At 44.9% G+C, this 25,378-nt stretch overlaps 1 long non-coding RNA gene across 1 annotated transcript in view; it reads right to left on the reverse strand.

Annotated features, from left to right (window-relative positions):
• Positions 1–25,378, reverse strand: part of LOC115076014 — a 327,067-nt gene that overhangs the window by 77,465 nt on the left and 224,224 nt on the right. Inside the window, exon 3 of the long non-coding RNA XR_003852673.1 lies at positions 12,730–12,900. This is a non-coding gene — a long non-coding RNA (uncharacterized LOC115076014). The remainder of the gene's footprint in view (positions 1–12,729; positions 12,901–25,378) is intronic.

The raw sequence follows: 25,378 nt of genomic DNA on the forward strand, positions 1-25,378 counted from the left end.
TGGAAGGAATGTTTTTAGAGCATTTCTGACTGCTCTGAGTTACAGAAGGTTGATTTGGTATGTGCATTCTGTTAAGGACCATTGACCTTGTGTCTCTAAATGATCGAGGTGAGCTCCCCAGCCCTTGTGGGAAGCGTCTGTCGTGAGAACTGCATTGTGCTGCAGCATTCTGAAAGGTGCTCCTTTGGTTAACGTTCCCTTCTTTAACCACCAATTTATATCTTCGATCATTTGTCGTGTTAGAGAAACTATCTGTGATAGTGGTTGATGATGTTGTGACCACTGACTTTTTAAACCGCATTGCAGTCTTCGAATGTGGAGTCGAGTGTCCTGGACCGTGTAGATGGCTGCAGCCATATGTCCGAGGACTGTTAGAAATTGACGTGCTGTTGGACATTTGGATGCCTTGAGCTTTCTTAATAGTGTACATAGAGTGTTTCTCCTGTCTTGCGGTAGAAAAGCTCTGCATTGGTAAGTGACTAATCAGGCTCCAATAAATTGGAAATCCTGTGTTGGGGTAAGGTTTGATTTCTTGAAATTCACTACCAGTCCCAATGTCTTAAACATTGAATTGTTTGGTGAGCCTGCATTTGAAGAGTGTTTTTAGTTGGGTGCAACTATTAGCCAGTCGTCTAGGTATGGGAACACCTGAATTCCCTGTTTCCTGAGGTGGGCCATCACCACCGCCATGCATTTTGTGAACACTCTGGGTGCTGCCGCTAGTCTGAACGGAAGCACTCTGTATTGGTAGCATTTGCCCTTGAATTGGAAACACAGGTATCGCCATGAAGTGGGATGCATTGGAATTGAGTGTACGCATCCTTCAGGTCTAGAGCACATCCAGTCGTTGGGTTGGAGAAGGGGAAGGATGGATTTCAGGGAAACCATGTTGAACTTTTCTTTTACTAGGTATTTTTGAGTTCTCGTAAGTCCAAGATAGGGTGTAAACCTTCCGTTTTCTTGGGATTGAGGAAATATGGTGAGTAAAAACCTTTGCCCCAGGCAGTCTGGGGTATGCTCTGGATTGCACATTGCTTGAGTAATTGGTTGATTTCCTGTGCCACCTGCGTCTGGTTCTTCCCGTGTCCTTGCGTATTGAAAAGGGAGGGCAGGGCTGGGGTGGATGAAAAATGAAGGCGATATCCCTGTTTGACAATATTGAGAACCCAACGGTCTGAAGTTATTTGCGACCATGCATGGAAAAAGGATGTGATTCTGCCCGCAACAATCTGTGGTGGTGGCCCTGTTATATTCAAAAAGATGACTGCGTCTTAGATGTAGATGCAGTTGTCTGATTTTGTTTTCGTTGGTTTCTGGGTCTTCCGAGCCTGTTTTGTTGTTGCGGAGTTTGTGATCTTTGTGGTTGCTGATAGGTCGGGGGTCTATATTGTGGATACAGACTGAATTGTTTCCGTTGATATTGCAGACATCGAGTCGGTGTATAATAACGTCTAGCGAAGAATGAGGGAGGGTTGACCAGTGACTGTACTGCTGCCGATTGCTCTTTCAGTTGTAAAACCGTTTCCCGCAAACAGCTACCAAACAGATTGTCTCCCGTACAAGGGAGGTTGGCCAATTTCTCGTGTACATCCTCCTTTATGGCACTAGAACAGAGCCATGCTATTCTTCATGCCGCTATCGCGGATGCCGAAGTACGGGAGGATGTTTCAAAGGACTCGTATACCGTTCTCAGAAGATGGCACAATCCTTCCTCCATGTCCTGTATAGGTTGAGGAGTACCTGAAGATGTTTCCGATGTTGGCAAAAGAGTCTTCACTTGTTGTAGAGTATCATATAAGTACTGGATAATGTAAAATTGGTGCTGTCCAATACGAGCACCTAACATTGCTGATTGGAAAGATTTCTTGGCGAAATCATCCAAGTACTTATGGTCCTTACCCGGAGGATTATTCGAATGAGTTCTTGACCTCTTTGCCCACTGCATAGCTGATTCTACCACAATGGATTGGTGTGGTAGTTGCAGGTTTGTATAATATTTTGATTGTTTCATCCTATACTTGAGATCAATTTTCCTAGAAATGGACGCTATGTTGAATGGAGTCTCCCAGGATTTTTCAAGTAATGTATCAAGGACCTTATGGGATGGTAAGCTGGTTGGTTCTGTAGGTAGGTCAAATATTTTTAAGAGATCTAAGGTTTCTGATCGTGGATCAGGTATCGCTTGACCTTCCAATTGTAGAGCTGACCCTACCTTGGTAATAAATTTAGGGTAGGTGAGGTCTTCAGGAGGTGAGAAAGGCTCCTGTGGTCCTTCAGCAGGATCTGATGGGTATCCCATTGATGATGTAGACAAAGATGGTATGAAAATTGGTTGTTGTGGAAGTTCGTAAGGATCTGGTGGAATTGGTTGTAGTGGTAAGTGGCAGGTTGGAAGTGGTGACTTTGGAGATACACTTCCTGAGCCCTTAGGGGAGTTTACCCTTGAAACCGAAGGAGACTGCGGAGGGTCCTGTGGTGGGGGTTGAGGAAATTGATATGCTGTCTGAACTGACGTAAAAATTCCAGTGAGCGATGTAGAAATCTGCGCTAAAGTCTGCTGTGCCAGATCCGGTACTTGCGGTGGTATTATGTTTAATGGTAGAGTTCTAGGCGAAGATTCATGTGAGTCATTCCCCTCTTGGATCTGGATGTGCAGGCGGTGACGTAAAACAATCCTCTCGTGGAAGCTTTTTGAGAATGGGTTCTCTAAGTTCTGAACCTCTGACTTGTGAATGTGAAACTGAAGACAAGCTGGATGACCTCCTGGAAGATGGAGATGATGACGGGGAGGAATGAGAAGATATCTCTGCGCAATCATCTGTGGAGACTATCCCTGTAGCAGGGGAACGATGCCTAGCAGTGCATAGTTTCAAGTGTAAGGTATATTGTAACCTTGAATGTGCTGAATGATCTCTAGGTAGAGAGGAAGTAAAAGAATGTGAATGTGTCACATGTTTCTTCTTATGAGAATGTTTTTTCGGAATGTGTCCCAAATGAGATGTTCCTGTTTTCTGGTTTTTCTCTGGAAATACCTCCAGTGATTCAGATAGCGAAAGGTCGCGTTTACTGCTCTTTTGTTTTTGATGCATCGATTCTTCAGTGCCTTGCGTTGAGGAATGCGTCGAGTAACTAGTTTTGTGAGTGATCTTTAATTGTCTTGATGGCATCTGCTCCCCCTGATGCTTCAGTTTGAGAGGATGCGTCGGAGTCCGAGTATGCGCCGGTGTTGATGAGCGAATCTGGGTCGATGGCTTTGCCGGATGCGTCGGCGGATGCATCGGCAAAGGCGCTCACATCGAAGGGTGATTCATAGACGGCGTCTGCGTCGAAGTCTTGTCCGGCATCGACCGATGTTTCAGTGTCGATGCAGTGGCAGGCCTCGATATCTATGCCGAAGGAGAGGCAATGTGAGGCTGATCTTTGTGGACATGGCGCCGCTTAGGGAGCTTGTCTCTTCGAGCATCTCCCTCACCCGCGCCCGAGGGGGAAGGGCCCAGTGAGGATGCCCTTTTTTCAGACAGTACCTGTTGTTTCTCCGGTTCCGGAGAAGAGTGCGACTCTGAGGGGGGGGGGGCGTAAGAGCTCCTCACTCGCCTCAAATTTTCAATTTTCTCCGCTCTCTGTCGCCTTGCCCTGGGCGACATTCATCCATAGTATTTGCACTTTGCCTGATCGTGGTCTGGGCCCAAACACACGTAACAGGCAGAATGGTTGTCGGTGATTGACATTATTTTTCCGCAGGCACAAGGTTTAAACCCCGAGGGCCTGGGAATTTTGCCTTCTTTCATTTTTTTTTTTTTTTTTTACTGTTAACCGCTGAAGAAAACTTCTTCGATGAGGAGATCTGGTGCTCCGCGTGTGTTCCCGCGCACGGAAAAAACAGACTGAGGAGAATCTGTATTTCCTGCGCGGGAACGGACGTGCAGGCACACAGAGTTGAACTCTGTGTAAGAGCTTTGACAAGCTCCGCCTTCCCGGGCCTGACGGACAGCCAGCCAGGACAGCATGGCTGATGGAGCCTTCTATCGACGGAAAAACATGCAGACAAAACGGGAAGCCCCACGAATGCAGACTGCATGGCGTACAACAATGGAGAAATAGAAACGGAAATGCATTTCTTCTTGTGCTTTGCAGAATGCAAAGCAATGAAGGCTGAACAAGCTAGGGCTCTTCAGAGTGGGGCTATCACAGAGTTTTCTAAAATTAGGTGGCACATGTAAATAGAGAAGGCTTATTTACACTATCAAGGACCAGAGCACACTCCCTAAAACTAACTGGTGGTAGATTTCAAACAAATGTAAGAAAAGTATTTTTTCCACTCAATGCACAATTAAGCTATGGAACTTGTCGCCAGAAAATGGGGTTATGGCCAGTGGTATAACTGAGTTTAACAAAGGTTTGGACAGGTTTCTGGAGGGCAGATCTATAAAAATAACTAGGAGCTAGAAAGATTTTGGTTTCTCCACCTCTTAATTCTTGGGGACAGTGACATGAAATAGCCAGGCACTGTAAGCATGGCACTTCTTATGTTCTTAACATCTCCAAAGCTGACATAGTCAAAATAAAACACACTTATCCTCTCTACCTTAGTGTTGGGTTCATTTCACTTTTCTAATTGCGTTGGCCCTGGACTCTTTTTCCCCACTTCCCTCTCATGCTCCCCCACCCCCTATTATCTTTACCTCCCGCTTCTTGCCATCCTCCACATCATTGTCATGCATCCTCCCTCTCCCCCTTCCCACCTTCACCTTCTTAATCTCACCTCTTACATCAGTCTTCCCCATCACTTCCTCTTTCTCCAGCCTCCTATTTTATCCATTCCCTAGAATCCCATTTCCATCCTCTGTACTCACCTCATCTGCTTTCCTGTGTCTCACATCCCTGCGCCAGCCTCAGCTCCTATTCCTCCCGACAATACCAGTTCCCTTCACCCCTTTGCTCCCCCACCCTATACTCATTTTCATCCTCTAGGACACTCTCCAGTACCTCCAATCCTTTTCTACTGCCTCTTACCTCACTCCTCAGTCCTCCAGATCCTTCAGACCATATTTTATTCTCCCCCCTTTATCTCCTTCTTCCCCTCACTCTCCCTATCCCCAACTGAATCCCCCGGTCACTGCGCTCCTCCTCCCACCAAATCCTGAAGACCTTTTCTCATTCCCTACTCCAAATCCTTATGCCCCAGCTCCTTTCCATACTCCACCAATCCCTAAATCTGCTCTCACCCTCTTTCCTTCACTCAATATCCCCAAGAACCCTTTCTCCCCTTGAAGCTTAAATCTGCTCCTCCTAGCTTGTGGGACTCTCTCCTTCACTTTTCACTGCCCCAGTCCACTTTTCTCCTGACCCTTACACAGCGAGCAGGAGAGCAGGATGCCAAGCAGCCCCTGCTACTGTCTGTTTCTCTCCCATGTGGGTCAGATCTGTTCCTTCTGGCCTTTCTCCCTTCTGCAAAGTCAACAGCCAGGATGGAAGCACCTGACCAGAGTTCTCCTATCCTGCTGAGCAGGCAGGTAGGGCCGTATGGGAAGTACAGACTCTGGCGGCAGCACTCTGGCATCGCAGACGGGAGTGAGACAGTGCCATGGTGCAATCTGCTTTGGCTTCAGAGGCCAAGTCAGGAAGGGGCAATAGTGGTCCCTTGTGCATGGTGGCCAGTGTAACTGCTCCGTTTCTCTGTGCGCTGCTTTTATTGACATACTGTGTGAGTTATCCCCTTGGGTCTTGCAGCTTTTGCTGCTCCCCACCAGAAGAATCGTAATCCAGAGACGCAGCCAGTTTTTCTCCTACTCTGCAGCATCTGCAGGCAGCCCCTTGCCTTCTACTGGGAGTGCTCTGAGAAAAGGACTTAAAAATAAAGACTACGTTATACGTGCTGCCTGGATAAGGGGGCCTGAAGATTTGCTTCTCTGCATACAATCTAGCGAAACCCTCCAGATCAGAAGGATGAGTTACAGAAATGCTAACCTACACCAATCCTACAGGAGCCCTGTTCTTAAAATCCAGAAGAAACCCAGAAAATGAAGGAACTAAAGGATTGTCATCCTATGCCATCTTGCAAAAGCCTTATCCCCCAGAACCAGATGGGACCTGAAGGTTTTGCACCTTCCCAGTCTGGACCTAAGACTGTGGCCATTTTTACTTTGCTCTGCTTGCTTGCTTGCTGCTCACAAGCCATTTTGCTGTATTCCGTGTTAATGGCCATGCTGCACTGCACTTAAATAAATTTGCCCCTGGTTTACTGCCAAAGAATTTGAAACCTCCTCTCAAATACTTTTCCCTTCATTCGTCTTCTACAGGGACACATTTTGATTTGGTCTCAGCTTCCCATTTGCCATCTATGATTGCCTAAAGTCACACGTGAGTTGAAGAAAAATGTTCAGAACACCAGAAGTCTTGAAAACTGAGGATTCACCTCCCAATAAGGTAACCCGAGTCCTGAGGCCTCATTTACAAGTAATCACTACCACTGGGAGAATTCAGTCCGGGAATGGGAGGAAAGAAGAAAGAAATATGAAGAGGGTAGAAAAAAGACCAGAGAAGAGAAAAATAAGAATAAAGAAGAGAAAAGAAATAAAGAAAAGAAAAGGGAAGACCTACTTCAGTGAAAAAGGCCCGAGGCTACATATGATTGTGTCAAGCCACTTATGGTAGATTGTACTTATCTGGAACTAGGAAAACTGGAAGTAGACAGAGCCATGGGCCTGGACAGGGTATGCCCTAGAATATGAAGGGAGCTCAGAGAGGTTCTGACGGGTCCACTGAAGGAACTGTTCCATTGACCTCTGTGGTTCGGTAGGCCTAAACAAGGGCAGATGCTGTCGCTCTTTATACAAGTGGTAATGAAGAGGAAACTGCAAAATACAGGCCCATTAGTCTGACTCTGGCGGTAGGAAAATTCTCTTCTGAAGGAGATGCATCTTGAATTCAGTAATTTGCAGGATCCAAGACAGCATGGGATTTTCAAGACTGAGATTGTATTGGATGAATCTGATCAATTTCTTTATTGGGTGACTAGAAAATTGAAAACAGAGAAACGTAACAGCAGAAAAAGACTGAGGGGGCAATCTAGTCTGCCCATCTGCCTGATTAATTTAGCTTTATAATTCCCATCACTCCCTCAGAGATCCCCTATATTTATCCCATGCTTTCTTGAATTCAGATACTGTTTTTGTCTCCACCAACTCTCTGTAAAGAAATATTTCCTAAGATTACTACTGAGTCTACCCCTTTTCATTCTGATTCTATGACCCCGTGTTACAGAGCCTCCTTTCTGTGCATGGAAACCTTTGAGATATTTGAATGCCTCTATCATATCTCACCTTTCCTCTAGGGTATACATGTTTAGATCTTTAGAACAAAGACTATTGACCAATTTAATATCCACCCTCTGGACCGACTCCAACTGGTTTATATCCTTTAGAAGGGACAATTTCCAGAATTGTACACAGTATTCTAAATGAGGTCTCACCAGGGACCTATATAAGGGCAATACCACCTCCCTTTTTCTGCAGACCATCCGTCTTCCTATGCAGCCAAGCATCTTTCTGGCTTTTACCATCACTTTATCTACCTGTTTGGCCACCTTAAAGTCATCAGATACAATCACCCCCAGATCCAACTCTTCGTTTGTGCTTAGAAGAATTTTACCTCCAATACTGCATCTCTCCTTTTGGCTTTTGCGTGCTAAATGCATTACTCTGCATTTTTTGCTTCTTTCAGTGATTATGAAATATTGGGGAAGGGAGAAGGCAGATGGTATGGTTCCTACAGAGGTATGGCAGAAAGTGTTAGTAAGAATATTTCTAGCAAAATCAGCAACCCTGCCACAGCCCGGAACTCTACTCCTTGTCTCCCTCCATCCCCAGCACATGCCCCATGGGAGTGTGTGGGGTGAGCGAACGGCAGGGTGGTGTGTTTGTGGAAAATTTCCTCCCACTCACACATCTATATGTGCTTACTTTCTCTCTACTCCACTCCCTTTTTTCACCCCTTTCATCCACCCCTTATCCCCTCGCACCCCTGCCTTACTCTCTTCATACTCACACTTCCTTCCCTTTCACCCACCACCCTCCCATCTCCCTCCTTTCCCTTCCCCCTCCCCCTCCACACTTAGCCAGGTGTTTTCTTCTTCTTCTGCTGTCAGGGGTTAGGAACCTCGCCAGCACTTCTATATTTGCCGTGCCTCATGGATCCTCTCATGTCAGGACCCCTGCCAGCACTACAGCATTTGCTGTGCTGCCACTCCATACATGTGGGCCAAAACTAAAAAAAAGAGCTATCTGTTCTGGGCCAATCTGGCCATAAGAACATCAGATATGCCATACTGAGTCAGACCAAGGGTCCATTCAAGCCCAGCATCCCTTGTCCAATAGTAGCCAATCCAAGTCACAAGTATCTGGCAAGTACCCAAACATTAAATAAATCTCGTTACTATTGCTTATTAATTAATAGCAGTTTATGGACTTCTCCAAACCTTTTTTAAACCCGGTTACACTAACCGCCACAACCACATCCTCTGACAATGAATTCCAGAGCTTAATTATGCGCTAAGTGAAAAAATGTTCCATGGGCAGGGGATATTTGGTGGGCTGGCAAAGCATGCTCCACGGGCCAGGACTGAATTGAAGCGGTCCAGAAAAGGGCTACTAAAATGGTGCAGGGTCTGCATCAGAAGCCCTATGAGGAGACTTAGAAATCAAAATGTATATCCTAAAGAACAGGAGAGCCAAGGGGGACCTGAGACATTCAAATACCTCTAATGTAGTACTAAGGTAAAAGAAGAAAACCTGTTTCAAGGGAAAGGATGTTCTACAACAAAGGGGCAATAAAATGAGGTTCTGAGGGGGCAGATTGAAGAGAAATGTCACGATATTTTTTCATGCAAAGGGTGGTGGATACATGGAATACCTTTCCGGGATGGGTGGTGGCAGCTAAAACATTAATGGAATTTAAGAGAGCCTGGGATAAGAATAGGGGATCCTTAGTTGCTGAAAGTGGAGAGAGCAGAAAGCATGACCTAGTGGCACATATTTAAGCACTCACAGTGCCACACTCACCTGATTCCACAATGGATGTTGGAGCTGCTAGAATGTATGGCAACGAGGTTAATATGAAATGAGAGGAAGAGGTTTATCCCAGGAAACTGAGGGAGCTCAGAGATGTGCTGGCGGGTCCACTGAAGGACCTATTCTCTAGATCCCTGAAAATGGGAGTGGTGCCACTTGATTGAAGAAGAGCAATGGTGATCCTGATTCACGAGAGTGGTAGCAGAGAGGAGGCTGAAAACTACAGGCCGGTTAGCCTCACCTCAGTGGTGGGAAAATTAATGGAGACTCTGCTGAAGGAAAGAATAGTGAACTATCTAGAGTCAGGAGAATTGCTGATCCCCAAGCAGCATGGATTCACCAGGGGAAGGTCCTGTCAGACAAATCTGAGTGACTTCTTTGATTGGGTGACTAAAGAATTGGATCGAGGAAGAGCGCTCAATGTGATCTACTTGGATTTCAGCAAAGCTTTTGGTTCGGTCCCGCATAGGAGGCTTGTGAATAAAATGAGAAGCTTGGGAGTGAGGGCAAAGGTGGTGGTGTGGATTACAAACTGGTTGACAGACAGGAGACAGCATGTAATGGTAAATGGAGCCTACTCTGAAGAAAGAACAGTGTGAAGCGGAGTGCCACAGGGATCAGTTTTGGGACCGGTTCTGTTCAATATCTTTGTGAGCGACCTGGCGGAAGGGATAGAAGGTAAAGTTTGTCTGTTTGCGGATGATACTAAGATCTGAAACAGAGTGGACATGCCTGAAGGAGTAGAGAGAATGAAAAGTGATTTAAAAAAGCTTGCAGAATGGTTGAAGATTTGGCAGCTGGGATTCAATGCCAGGAAGTGCAGAGTCATGCATCTGGGGTGCAGTAATCCAAAAGAGCTGTACGTGATGGGGGTGAAGGGCTGTTGTGCACAGACCAAGAGAGAGACCTTGGGGTGTCTAACGATCTGAAGACAGGGAAGCAATGTGACAAGACGATAACTAAAGCCAAAAGGATGCTGGGCTGCATGGAGAAAGAAATAACTAGTAAGAAAAAGGAGGTGATAATCCCCTTGTACAGGTCCTTGGTGAGACCTCACCTGGAGTACGTGTTCAATTCTGGAGACCGTATCTCAAAAGGGACAGAGACAGAATGGAGGAGTCCAGAGAAGGATGATCAAAATGGTATGGGGTCTCCATCAAATGACTTATGAGGAGAGGCTGAAGGACCTAAATATGTTTACCCTGGAAGAGAGAAGGTGCAGAGGAGATATGATACAGACCTTCAGATACCTGAAAGGTTTTAATGATGCACAAACTTTTCCATTGGAAAGGAAACAGTAGAACTAGGGGTCACGACTCAGAGCCAACATCAGAAAATATTTCTTCATGGAGGAGGGTGGTGGATGTCTGGAATGCCCTTCTGGAGGAGGTGGTAAAGACAAACACAGTCAAAGAATTCAAAGGGCATGGGATAAATACTGAGAGTCCCTAAAGGCTAGAAGACTGAAATGAAGAAAAGAGTGCTTGAGGGTAATCCGCTTGGTGTGACAGTTACTACCCTTATCAAAGCACGCGGATTATTATCCTCAACCAATAAGCCTTGATACTTTTGACATAACTGTGACATCTCTGTTTTGACGGCAGGGTGGGGGGGGAATTGGATTCAGACGTCAACCAACACGGGCCCCAACCTTTACGGTCTGGGGGCACTGATATGCAGACATAAGGGGAAAAAGCACAGGACTGCTTCTATGGTCAAGTCCAAAAGCAAAGAAAGTCAGCACTGCTGGAATTTTCTGGAAGGCTCCTCATCCAGTAAAAATGTTTCTAGCAATAATTTTTTATGGTTTTGACAGTTGCTTGGTTTTTGATTGTAAATATTTCTACCCTTGTCATAAGGAATGGAGTAACTGCACGGACTACCCTTAAGAAAAGCCTTGGGTGACCTACATGGTGCGGCAGATATTACCATGAGAAGCTTGCTGGGCAGACTAGATGAACCATTTGGTCCTTTTCTACCATCATTACTATGTTACTATGTAAATGTTAAAAGACCTAAAGGTAACAGAAGTATCTATGTGGCAAGGATGTGATGGTAAATTCGACTAGCAGCTGGGTCTATCTGGCAGGGTGCAAGCTCTATAATAACTGGAAATATAAGAGGAAACGCAGGTACTCACATAGCCGGTTCGGTCTGCCAGGTTACACAAAGGACAGAAAACGACGGATGTTTGGGCAATGGTCATGCAAGCACTGTTGGCTATTTAATTTAATTTTTTGATTTTATATTCTGCCTTTCATGAAATTTCAAAGCGGATGACATTCAGGTACTGTAGTATTTCAATGTCCCCAGAGGGCTCACAATCTAAGGGCCTGATTTACTAAGGCTTTTCTCCCATTATGTGTCTCTGGAAAAAATGCTTAGTAAATGAGGCCCTAAGTTTGTACCTGAGGCAATCGAGAAGTGACTTGCCCAAGATCACAAGGAGCAATAGCATGTGTTGCAGCCCACAGAACCTTGTAGTTAAGCAGAGGAAAGGCGAGTACTGAAGGGAACTTACTAGGGATCCTCTGTGCTCTTCTGTCTAGAACAAAGTAGGAAGACAGAAAGACTGCCCTGGATAAGGAGAAAGCTTGTAGATGGTCAGATTCTATGGCTGGAAGCTGGGATTTATCCTTGGCAGTACGGACAGGATAGCAAGGCAGACCGGATGGGTTGGGTCACCTTTTTCTGCCGTCATTTACTATGTTTCCATGGAAGAAAGAAGCAAGAGAAAAGGAGGAAGGAGGAAAATCTAATTGAGAGAGAACAGAAAGAAATGATCAGAGAAGAGATGAAAAAGGAAGGATTGAGAAAGAAGAATGAAAGAAAATGTAGAGGGAAGAGAAATGAAATAAAGAACAGGAAAATTAAAAAAAGAATAAGAGGATACAGGCAAGAAAGAATATGCAAGCCAAAAAGAATTAGGAAAAATAAAAGGCAAGAAACGAAAGGAGAAATAGAATGTGAACAAGAAAGAAAGCAAGAGAGAGGAGGGACTTCAGGGGTGCGTATGAAATCTAAGCCCCGGCAGACATATTACAAGATTCAGGAGGCCACCATTTTAGATTTGTTGTCCACGCATCACCCCAGGGATATCCGATGTACCGCAAAAGCAAACGCTTCCAGTTCCTCCAGCAAACCTAGCCCTCGCATGGTTAAACCAAAATACACCGACGATACCTCCAAAAGCAGAAGAAACTACGCATTGGGCCCGCCAAAATGCCAGAGCACAGCAAACATGTAACCCCCTGTCCCCCCGCCTGAAAAGTGCAAAGCAGAGGGAAACCAGAAAGTTTGAGACCAGGCCAAGGCAAAATAAAAGTGTGACAGGGGCAAGGGTGCCCAAGGATTCCCCCCCCCCCCCGCATATTCCTCCGTCTGGGACTTTCAGATCCCAAATGCCGCTGGTGCCGTGCTCAGGATAACGGAGCAAAGAAACGGGCTAAGTGCCTCCATGAAAATATTTCTGGATCCCTTCGGGAAGGAGAGGGGTGACCCATTCATCCTTTGAGGTGGGGGCAGAAGCAGGGAGTTTACCCTTTAAAAGGCCTAACAAAATTGAAAGAAGCTGTCGCCCTTTTCCTTAAAATAACATAGGGCCGATTACTCCAAGGGTGGTACGGAGGGAGAGGTAAAGGAGGGAGAGTAGATATCTCACCCCAGAGCTGGCTGCGTCATTATGCAGGTGGATCCCAGGGCGCCTTCTCATGCCGGCGACAGAGTGACTGGAGTCCGTGTCGTATCTTCTCTCTGCTTCCCTCTACGTTCTGCCTCTCTTGGCAAGCCTCGGGGCTCTAATTTGTTGGCTTTATATTTTATGGTCCTTGTGCTGAGGAAGAATAGTTCAGAAAAAAAAAAGGTCAAGACGATTTTAAAAAGAACATTTTTTTTTTTTTTAAAGTCAGCTTTTTACAACACTGACATTAATCAGGCATGTCAGGAGGCAGCTCTGGCAAAATGTGTGCCCTGGTGAGAGCCTCCGTGCCCACCCGCTAGTTCTGTCTGAGAGACCGACTGCCAGAGAGGCAGACAAGAGATGAAGATATAAACAGAAAAATAGAAAGGGACAGAGGGAGTGTGGCACGAGAGAGAGGGATAGCTACAAAGAAAGACAGACAATGTCATGGACAGGCAAAGAGAGAAAAAGAGAGGGAGACAGACGGACAAGAAGATACATAGAGACATACAAAAAAGAGACACAGAGCGCAGGGCAGGAATGAGTCAATGGTTGTGTGTGTGTGTGTGTGTGTGTGTCTGTGTGTGTGTCTGCGCACGCTGGAACAATGGCGGAAAATGTTGTGCCAACACCAGGGCTGTGCCAGAAAGGGGAGGTCAGAAGAGAACAGAAAATAAAAAAAACCCAAAAAAACTCCAATACGGAAAGAAAAAGTCCCCTGAGAGCTGAAAAGGAAAGCCTTCAGGAGGGTGCTGATCCCAGCCCCACTCCCTCAAGCAGGGGTGCAACCACCAGAGAGAAAGCAAGAAGGAGCAGGAGGGCTCAGGGAAAGGAGTGCAGATGTGCTTGTGTCCTGGATACGGGGGGAGCCTGTCTGCCACAGCTGGGGTGCAGGATGGGGGTAAAGGAAGGGGGCTTGGGGCCTGGGGTTGAGGGTGACGATAGGAACAAGTGAAAGGCCTAGAGTTTGAGAGTGAAACAGAGAGAAACACTGAGGAGAGAAAGAGAACAAAAGAGGACACAGAGGGAGAGAGGGAAACATTAGTCCTGGGCCTTGGTCCAATGCAGGCAAGCACGGAATTAACTCTTTCCTCACTCATTCAGCAAGGCAGCAGCTGATTGATACGCAGGAAATGTAAAACACCTGTAGATCCATCAGCCCCTCAAGTTTCCAACCTTGAAGCTCCTGAGGGCTCCTCAATGTTTCCCTGCATAGTAACACAGATGATAACAGAAAAAAAGGCCAAAGGACAAGTTCAGTCTGCCCAGTCACACCTGCATCCCAGCTGCCAGCCAAAGAGGGAAGGCCGCTAGGATTTCTGTGAGCATCCCAAATCTCCCTTCCTTTCCTTGTCTACCTACAAGGCTTTGCAATAATCTTAATGGCTAGCAATACTACAGTAGTTGTTGCCCAAACATCAGGCCTTCTAGGTCCCCTGCACAACCTGCCAGACGGACCTGGCTATGTTCCCGCTCAGACTTCTAGTTATTACCAAGAAATGAAGCATTTTCTGAGAACAGAGGTGCCAGGTTCTAGAAGCCAAGCACATCCTCTGATCCCCACTTTTTTTTTTTTTACTTTTGCATAACTTTTTCTGCTTATTTTACATCTTTTTCATGTTTGGATTTTTGGTTCTTTCACTTTTTGCTTTTATTTTACATGCAGCCCCCTTTCTGCCCGTTCCTCTCCCCAGGCAGCAGCGGGTGACCTGGTACCTGGGATATTCCTGTACTTGCCGCCTGCCAGACAGTCTCATTCTGTCATCATGGATATCATTACCAGCGAGCTATGATGTCCCCTGCGTAACCTGCCAGTCAGACCCAGATTCTTAAGTGCCTCCATATCTGCTAGCATTTCTAAATATTACCATTGCCTGCCAGACAGACCCGGTTGCATTTCAACAATGACCTGCCATTCATTCTAGCAGTATGTGTTGCTAGGCCGGGCTTTCACTATCTCTTCACCTTTTTACAACTAAGGATCTTCTTAAAGTCTATTACTATTTTGGCCTCCATGCACCCAGCACCTTCTGTGAAAATGTATTTCCCGACCTTTCTCCTGACTCTCCCCTCTTGTTGGGTTACATTTTTTTCAGCACAGGTCGGGCCACTCCTGGTATTTACACCAATTGCATGTAGGGTCTTATAGTTCTCATTTTCCTTTTTTGAGTCTTAAGAAAAACAAGACTACATGTCCCTGCATGCAGTGGGATAAAACCAGGACTGAAAACCTGGAGCTAGCTGGCAACCCTACCTCTCGGAGCCTCATATCATAACCTTGTGCTCAACGGTTCAGTATTAACAAATACAGGATTCAAGCATGAAGTAAAAAGCGGCTTTCCTTTAACTCCATTACTAGTCCTTATATAAACACTCTTTGTGTCATAAGAACATACTGAGTCAGACCAAGGGTCCATCAAGCCCAGCATCCTGTTTCCAACAGTGGCCAATCCAAATCACAAGTACCTGGAAAGTACCCAAACATTAAATAAATCTCAAGCTACTATTTCTTATTGATTAATAGCAGTTTATGGACATCTCCTCCAAGAACCTCTCCAAACCTTTTTTAAACACAGTTATTACACTAACTGCACTAATCACATCCTCTGGCAATGAATTCCAGAGTTTAACTATTCGCTGAGTGAAAAAGAATTTTCTTCGATTTGTTTTAAATGAGCTACTTGCTAACTTCATGAAATACCCCCTAGTCCTTCTATTATCAGAGAGAGTAAATAACCGATTCACATTAACTTGTTCAAGTCCTTTCATGATTTTGTAGACCTCTATCAAATTCCCCCTCAGCTGTCTCTTCTCTAAGCTGAACAGCCCTAACCTCTTTAGTCTTTCCTCATAGGGGAGCTGTTCCATCCCCTTTATCATTTTGGTCACCCTTCTCTGTACTTTCTCCAGTGCAACTATATCTTTTTTGAGAAGCGGCGACCAGAACTGCACAGTATTCAAGGTGCGGTCTCACCATGGAGCAATACAGAGGCATTAAGACATTTTCTGTTTTGCCATTCCCTTCCTAATAATTCCTAACATTCTGTTTGCTTTTTTGACTGCCACAGTACACTGAACTGACAATTTCAATGTATTATACACTATAACACCTAAATATTTTTCCTAACATTGTGTAACTACAGCACATAGGGAAGGATGTGTATATTTGTCATCAGACAAATATACACATCCTTCCCTATGACAGCACTACAAATATATACAGCTTTTCACTGTAATCACGTACATCCTTTCTGGGTTAATAAAACAAACACATACATTCTGTGTCGGAGCAAATGGAGTAAACTAGTGGTTAGAGCAACAGACTGAGGACAGGGAAGCCAGGGTTGGGACCTTGGGCAAGTCACTTTATTTTCCATTGCTTCAGTACAAACTTAGGGCCTGATTTACTAAGGCTTTTTCGCCATTCTGTCTCTATGGGAAAGAAGCTTAGTAAATCAGACCCTTAGACTGTAAGCCCTCTGGGGACAGGGAAATGCCTGCTGCATCTGAATGCTGCTCTCCTTGAGCTACTAATGAAAAGAAGTAAGCTAAATGTGTGCCACTTCTGTCTCCAAGGTAAATATATCTCTACATACACCCTGATAAAGATCTGAAACAGAAAATATAAGCACTGAGAGGCCTATCTAGTATGTTCACTTCCATTCCTGCCACAGTGGCAGAGATCCCAGTTTGCCTGTGGCTTTCCCCTCACAGTCAAGGTTCTTCTGCACTTATCCTGGGCCTTCTTGTTCACTGATTCTGCCTCCATCACCTCTCCCAGGAGGCCATTTCATGCATCCATCACCTTTTCCATGAAGAAATATTTCCCGATGGTGGTCCTACCCCCTCTTTTTCTAGCGCATTATTATTTTCTCTGAAGGTGGATAGAAATGTTCTACCCAGAGTGTCAGTATCTAGGTTGTGGGTGGCAATGGCAGCTATGGCATTTGTATGCTTGTCCCTCAACTGCCTCTGGTTTCAAGTTATACCTCAGCAATCAGCATTACTCATGAATCCAAATACCAGTAAGCAAAGGCAGTGACACCATCAAAACCAACTCCTCTAGGATTCCAGCTCAGTCAGAATCTTGGCAGGGATTTCCTGAAGTTGCGTCTGAATCTAACCCCCTTGGAGTCTTATATAGGTCCATAAATCTCATTTGATGTCTTCAAGTATAGCTTTCCTCTACACCAGGGGAGAGCAAACTGGGAGGCTTGAACAAGCTTCAAGAGGCCTACTGGCTGCCCAATCAAGGAATCAAAAAATGGCTACACTGTTGGGTCTTGGTGCCGTGGAGGCACTGCAAGCTCAGGAGAGAGGAAGCTGCCAGAAATCATGATATTTTATGCATGCCATGGATTAGCCATGCATCTCTGTCAGTGGGCCATGAAGAATTGCTGCTTCTGGTGTGGTGGGCCCAGATATGGAGCTGCTTACTCTGCGGCAGAACTGGGCCAGGGAATTCCATAACCTAGGAAGCCCCTGGCAGCCTCAGGCCTTCACCCGGGAGAAGCTCTTGCATCTGCCGGGTCCCTACCCAGGGAGAGAGTTACAGAAGAAGTGGTGAAGTTGGGGAGGGCAATAAACAAAAAGGCCAGAGAGAATGAGGAAGTGGAGGGGAGAGAGGGAGGAGGTAGGGAAGGGAGAATAAAGGCAAAAAGTATAATAAAAAAAGATAATAAGCAAATCAAACATGAGAAAATGAAAAAGATGAGCAAACTATGAAAAATATAAAAAGGGAGAGAAAAATAGGAAAAATGATTGAAAACAGTAAAAAAGCAAACAGTTGGGCAGAGTGAAATGGAGTTTTTCTCAGCTCCTAAAACATTTTGGCTGGCATCTAAGTTTTCTGAAAAATTTTCCAGCTCTTACCATAGTGGTGAGGAATGTGTTGGCTGTGGTGTGGAATGTGTTTCTCTGCACTTGTCTGGTGGGTGTTGATCTGTGTGTTTCTGATGTGGTCTGTCTGCCTGTGTCTCTCTGTGCCTGTTGGTGGTGTATCTGTCTTCTGTCTGGGGGTGGTGTAACTGTTCTCTGTGCCTGTCTGGGTGTTGGATTTCTGTCTCTCTGTGGAGTGTCTATGTCTACCTGTGGTGCATCTATCTCTTTGTAGCACATTTAAGACTAATCGGAGAAAATTCTTTTTCACTCAACGTACAATTAAGCTCTGGCATTTGTTGCCAGAGGATGTGGTTAATGCAGTTAGTGTAGCTGGGTTTAAAAAAGGTTTGGATAAGTTCTTGGAGGAGAAGTCCATTATTAAACAAAGTGACTTAGGAATAGCAACTGCTATTACTGGTATCAGTAACATGGATCTACTTAGTGTTTGGATACTTGCCAGGTATTTGTAGCCTGGATTGGCCCACTGTTGGAAACAGGATGCTGGGCTTGGTGGACCCTTTGTCTGACCCAGTATGGCAATTTCTTATGTTCTTAAATTCTTTGTCTGTGGTCTCTGTGTCTGTCTGGATGTTGGGTTTCTGTCTCTCTGTTGAGTGTCTATGTCTGCGTGTGGCATGTCTGTCTCTCTGTCTGTGGTCTCTGTCTGTGGTCTCTTGTGTCTGTCTGGTATGAGGTATTTGTTTCTCTCTGTGTCTCCCTGGGTATGGAGCATCTGCCTTTCTGTTCCATGTATATGTGTGTGTTGTGAGCTTCCTCCTTCAGCAACTTGAAGAGAAACAAAATGAAGGCTTTGAGGCACTTACCCCCATTATGCTTCTTCCTATGCATCGTAGCATCTCTTGGACCCTGGCCACGCCGTGTAGCGCCGTTTTGCTTCCTTGAGCTCAAACACAGTAACCATGAGGTTTGTCTCCCGATTAGTACACATCGATATTTCAACCCCCCACTTGAGCACCACTCCCTCTTATTTCTCTGCCCCCAATGCATGATCCGGCAACTTTTTGCATTGAATCTCCTCAGCTTCCATAGATCACACTTCAGTCCGTCTGTTCAAGATCTTAGCAACATCCACAAAGAGGCAGATGTTTCCTTCAAACTCCTCCACAATCTTTGCCCACAAAGTCATTGAACAGACCCCGATTCCAAAGCTTTTTATCCCCATAGAGAGAGAATGGAAAGAAAAGCCTACATGAATCAGGCCCCATCTGTCTTTATCTGTCCTCTCTCTTACAAGCACTTTGCAAAACTTAAGAGGTACCCTGCTGGGTCAGACCAAGCATCTTGTCTCTGACAATGGCCTATCCAGGTTACAAGTAGCCATCAAACCCCCAATAGGTGATCCATTCCTTGTATCTCACCCCCAGGGATAAGCGCTGGCTTTCCCAAGTCTATCTGACGAATAATTGTTTATGGACTTTTCCTTCAGGTACTTCTCCAATCTTCTTTTGAACCCCACTGTGTTAGTCACCTCCAGCAACAGACTCCATAGCTTGATTGTGTGCAGAGTGAAAAAATATTTCCTACGATTTGTTTTAAATCTGCCGGTTGTTAGTTTCATGGAGTGTCCCCTAGTCCTAGTGTTTGAAAGGGTAAACAACCGCTCACTGTCTACCGGTTCCACCCCACTCATGATTTTATACATTTCAATCATATCCCCTCTCAATTGTCTCCATAATGGGAGTTTTCCATCCTCTAACATTTTTGTCGCTCTTCTTTGCATCTTTTTTTATGTCTGCTATGTCTTTTTTGAGATGGAGTGACCAGAACTGCACACAATGCTGAAGGTGTGGTCGCACCGGGGATCTATACAAGAGGCATTATAATAATCTCAATTTTGTTCTCTATTCTTTCCAAATAATTCCTAACATTCTATTTGCCTTTTTGACCGCAGCGGTACAATGAGCCAAAGATTTCAAGGTATTGACCACAAGGACTCTAAAGTCCTTTTTTCTGGGGTGGTGACTCCTAACATGGAACCCGCAGCGTGTAACATGTAGTTGGGATTCTTTTTCCCTATGTGCATTACTTTGCATTGTCCAATTGCATCAAATCTGCCATTCAGATAATGCAGTAACAGCCTGGAAAGCAAACTCTTTTGCTGCACAAATCCACAAACAGGGCTATGATTTCTGAAGTGCAAAATGAGTTAGGGACCCCCACTGTGCAAAGGATTTATAAAGGCAAAACTCTTCTCTGCAAACAATATGCAAATGTGTTTGTTTCCAGCTTGTAAGCGTTTTTGTTCTATGAGCTGTCAGGCAAAGGCTGACAGGAATCAGGCCAGAGATCTGAACACTGGTGTCATGCAGTATATATACAAACAGAAAACAAGGTAGGGAACATTCTGCATTAAGCCACTTTATGCAGTCTCTGTCTGCTATTCGATACCTGCACTGACTTTATATTCTTTCCCTCTGTTATGAACTGTTAATCTTTTTATTTATAGCTGCTGCTAACAGTATGGTGAACACTGACAGAGCCAGTGACCAATCATTTAGAGAAGTGAACCTCATGGGCAGAGACATGTTAACAGAATGATTTCACAGACTTGACCAGAGGTAGCTTGAATGGATGGGATATACAGTCACAAAGTACATTCAAATTCATACTAGCTATACGACACAAATGTTATCACCCCAATCATAAGACTGGCAGATAACGAAATACAGACTCACCCACGTCTGCCTGGCTGTCCCACTACTGTAGCTATAGTTATCATTCTTCCAGGGCCAGTTATAACGGAGGACAAAGCAGGTCATTACCAGACGCCCCAGCCCTTGGCAAGGCAAGTGATATTACCAAGGCAGAGCTGCAAGGCACCTGGGCCTTCCTTCACCTTACCATCGGCCACTAAGCTAAAGGGATCTCCCACCAGTGGCCATACAAGCCTGACTGCCTGCAGGAAATCCCTCTGTATCCTATGTGCAGCTAAGCATCCCATTGCTCATACTGGCAACCTGCCATCTTCCCCACCATTACACCTGAGAGCAGTCCAAGGTCCTACTTCTGGTTAACCCTGCTGCCTCTCCATGGGAACTCAAATAACCACGGTACCTGAACGTAATCTGCTTTGACATGCCGAAAAGCAGAATATAAATCAAATAAATAAAGAATGCGGCTGCACTACCATTGCTTTGCCTCTGCCTTTGTGAGTAAAGAAGTATACACATTTCCACAGCCAGACCAACACCCAGAATCTCCATTCCTTTACCCTCCCTCTCCCCTAACTTTGCTTCAAAACCACCCTTTGGGTCTGTCCCAAGCATTCTTAAATCCTGTCATGGTTTTTGTTACTACCACCCGCTGCTGGTAGGCTACTCCAGGAATCTATAAACACTATGAATGAAAACTTGCTGATCTAACTAATATGTGCTAGAGGAGAGACAGGAGAGAGCAGTATGAAGGAGACAGTCAAATATCTCAAAGGTGCAACTATATACATAAGAAGCAAATATTTTTTCAGTAAGCTCTAGAACAAGAGGGGATAGGCTCAGGAGTAACATGGAACGCCTCCCAGTAAAAGAAAGCCTGGATAAACACTGAAGATGTGAAGTAGAGTCTGAGGCTGGGAATTGTATCAAGGATGAGCAAACTAGATGGGTAGTTTGTGCACTCTTCCAAGAATGGCTGCACCCAGGGGCTCAAGGGGAATCAGAAGCAAACCAGCACAAAGGGAAACTTCAAGATAGAAATTTGTAACCGGCACAGGGCTGATGGCCAAACTTGCCATCTGCTCTGTTCTACAAACTTTCAATGTCTATTTGCTTTGGAAATAATAATGCAAGCTACATCATGAAATCCTTTGGTACCCTCCTTGAGGTGGAACACTCCGTCACCTGTTGATGAGGTCACAGACTTGGGTCTGTACACTAACAAAGGGAAGCAAACAATGAGCTCATCAGCCATGTGACAGCTCTGAGATTCCAAACAATCTGACTAATTTGACAGTGCTTTCTATGGAAGTCCACTGCAAGTTTTGGCTTTAACCAGCCAGCAGATGGCATGAGTTCTCCATTGGACCTCTTGGAATACAGTAACTTAGAATAACTTCAGCAACATTCCTGCTCTGCAGCACCCCTTGTGTGAGTCTAGTACTATCAACTCCCTCCCATCATGGCTTTACCAGTATACCTCAATCCTGCCCTACATATCCTCTGCTGTTCCCACTGACACACCCCTATGCACACAGCTCTGGCACTGCACCTCAGTCCTGACAACTCCACACACAGTTCTGCCAGAGCACTTCAATAACTCAACCCCACTCTGCAGCAAAGACCTGCTCCTATTTCTGTCTGGGGGGTTTCAAAGACAGTAATGAATAACATTTGGATACTAGCGAGATAGTAACACCGGGTTGTATTTGCAGGTTTCCCAGCATATCCAGAAGTCTTCTCTGGCCATATGAATCATATGAGAGCACCTCCTGCTGGTCAAGCAGAATCATCACTGTTTTCTTACTCCAAAAAGAGACTCAGAAGAACCTTGTATATGCTAATCCCTGCCTTGTGATAGGACTCTCCCTTTCTGTTTTTTTTATTTCTCATGAAATATGATTTCCTGTCACCCAGAAAACTCCCAAAAACCTCATCACAAGAAGGAAAAAATCCTATATAAACAAATTTGTGTCAAAATTTCAATAAATCAGGCCAGCTCTATGGCGGTGATATGCATTACCATGCAGAGGGACCTGGATTCCATTCCTGGTCAGGTCTTTGCTGCCTGGATTGGCCAGGGTTACGAGAGATTCTGGACCCAGGCTTGCAGGGATCCACAAGGAACCCTGGTACATGGTCACCGACTGAGGGCTAACAGCGGTGACTGAACAAAAGTGAAATGGGATGGGCTATGAAAATGGGGAGAAAAACCTCGGGTGCCGCGAATGACAGCTCTCATGGTGCCAGATCCCAGCCTTGGTGCCGACTGTGCTGGGAGTATAAGCAACAGCAGGAAACTCCAGAATCAAAATAATAAATACATAACATTAAGTTGCCGGGCGCTGCAAACTTGACTCTTTAAATATCAGAGCTTCCTCTATTGTGAAAGTAAAAATGTATCCCGGATCTATCAGGAACTGCACTTAGGGGGAAAGAGGTAAATTCACTGCATAGCTATTATGGGGAGTATATCACATGAAGGTTGGGGGAGGAAGGAATGAGAGAATTTGCCTGTTTTGCCATTCTACAAAATATATAGTAAAGAGGAAAAGAATTGGAGGGGTCTGTATGGTCAAATGTCAGCATATTTTCACTCATTCATATAGGAAATCTTCCCATTTAATTTTACTGTGACAACACAATTGCAGAAACACCAGTTTTACCCATAATCATTCTTACTTACTCGCTTTCCGCAGTTTTGCTGCTCAGTTTCCCTTTTCTCTGGCTAGACCCCCTCACATAAATCTTTGGGTTTTTTTTCACATTCTTGGTATGCCTTGGCCCCTCCCAATGCCCTGGAGACCCTATGACATTTCAGGTACTCACTGCTGAAAACCCTAGCCCAGTACCCCCATCAGGGGGTTAATGACTGTGAAAGAGACGGGTAATTAAAACCCAGGCTCTCTTGAGGCCTGCAAGAAAAGGGCTGTCCCTGACAGCTAGGCCTGTTGCTATGGCAGCAGACAGCTTAGCCTTGCTCTTTGACCCTGGGGATAGAGGGGGGTTGGGTGGACGGCTGCTTCTCTTGGTCAATCCCGGCCTGTACTTGAGCCCAGAGTCTTCTGCAGAGTAGGAAAAGTGCCATTTTCTTAAACACCTAAGGTAGTAGTAGGGATTTTTTTTTTTTTAAACAGTCTGACTGTGTGCAAGTTTTGTTAAGTGCTTATAGACTATGGTACTTTTTTTCCCTTCTTCATTAGTGCAGACCTCTAGTAATCAGTGGCCCCAGAGGAACAGAACTTTGCAGGAATTTTTTTACCCCTAGACTCGTCCAGAGATGATGTACTTATTTATTTATTTTATTTATTTATTTGTATAATGGTTTTTATATACCGATAACGGTTTGCATATCGTATCATTGTACATAAGCTTTTGGGACTCTGTAGGTCCGTTCGCCAGCTATGACAACCCAGAAAGAGGGCTAGCGCAGCCATTACCGGACCCAAGACCTTTCAAAGGCTCACATACTTTCTTAATTTGGAGAATCTTACTGGTATCTTATAAGACTCCACAAAGAGACAATTTCCAGAAGATTTCACAAAGATGTGACCTCTGCCAACTGTTTTGGGAGTATGCATTCTCCTCCTATTACCTTAAAACCAAACATTCAACAGTGGCCTAAAACCAGATATTTTGAGCTAAGACCCCCACGGGCCAAATGCTGATAACTCAGCTATGTGGTACCTGATACAGTTATATCCAATACCTCTCACTGTACCCTTATATTATCTACAGTAACACCTATTACTACCTCCCACTGTACCCGATGCTGCTGAATCCACTCCAGCAACACCCATGAATACTTATGCTGATATGTTATAATACAGTAACAACCATTAATACCTCTTACTGTACTCTAACTCTGTGTGTCAGAATTTCAAAAGGGTACGCGCTGATATTCTCCCAGCCTTGCTCCTCTTCCCTCTTCCGAACCGTAAAAAAAAATAAAATAAATAATAATAATAATAATAATAAAGAATCAAACAAAAATAATTTGTACGCACTGTTACGCTGGTAGAAGGAGAGATTTCCAAAGAGGATGGGATTCATGCCGGATCCTTCCACTTCTGAAGCATCCTTTTAAAGTAATTTTTTCTCCGTTGAAAGGTGAAGGGATTCACGAGGTAGCATCAAAATCTCCGTCAACAGAAAAATACACAGACAAAAAATTTTTGAAAAAAAAATATTTTCTTCAAAAATAAAAAAGCAGAGGGAGGTAAAGTACATCCTTGAGATCCCAAAATGTTATTAAAAGAAAAAAACCAAAATAGCAAGCAATAAAAAAGAAAGGAAGCAAATTGAAAGCATGATGAGGTCCTTTTTTTCTGTAGGTTTGTCATGTTGCTGGCTGGGCCTCTTCTCCTTGCTGTGGCTGAAGGTACACGGGGAGGGAAGCAGAGGCATCAGGAGCTGGGAGGGGATTCCCTTTCTCCCACCCCTCTGCGTCCTTCCATAATGTTCCTGATTTTTGCTTGCTTTATTTTCTAAGTTTTGCTTTTTTTTTTTTTTTTAATTTGAAGGGTTGATTGCAGCAGTGAGAAGAGCAGGAAAGAAAAAGAGAAAGTTGAATGGTATCTTTCAGTGAAAAGGGAGAGAGTGAGATGAATAGAGAGAGGGAAAAACAGAGGGCTGAGAGAGACAGAATGTGAAAGATATGTACAAAGGGATGGAGAGAAAGAGAGAATAAAAATAGATGGGGCTACAGACCGTAAAAAAGCATCTTCATACAAAGAAACAGACAGACACACATAGGGAAAAAGAGCAAACCTGCAGTCGGGAGGCCAGATCTATGACAGACATGTGCCATACTGAAACACTCACACTCCCTCTAATTGCCCTCCCGCCCACCTCCTCTCCCCTTTCTCTCTCCCTGTTATCCCACCCTGTCCTCCGCATCCATTAACCCTTCTTCTCGGTGGCTGGAACAGATAGGAACATAAGAGGTTACACATTCAGGGGTCAATAACCTGCCCCCCACTCCCGTATTTGCCGTCTTAACTCCATCCATCCTCCACTTTCCTATCTTACTCATGCATGCACCCATACTGCGTCCTCTGACTGCTTTCTCAGTCTGT

Source organism: Rhinatrema bivittatum, chromosome 14 (genome assembly GCF_901001135.1).
Source record: "Rhinatrema bivittatum chromosome 14, aRhiBiv1.1, whole genome shotgun sequence".
In the NCBI taxonomy this organism is placed as follows: Eukaryota; Metazoa; Chordata; class Amphibia; order Gymnophiona; family Rhinatrematidae; genus Rhinatrema; species Rhinatrema bivittatum.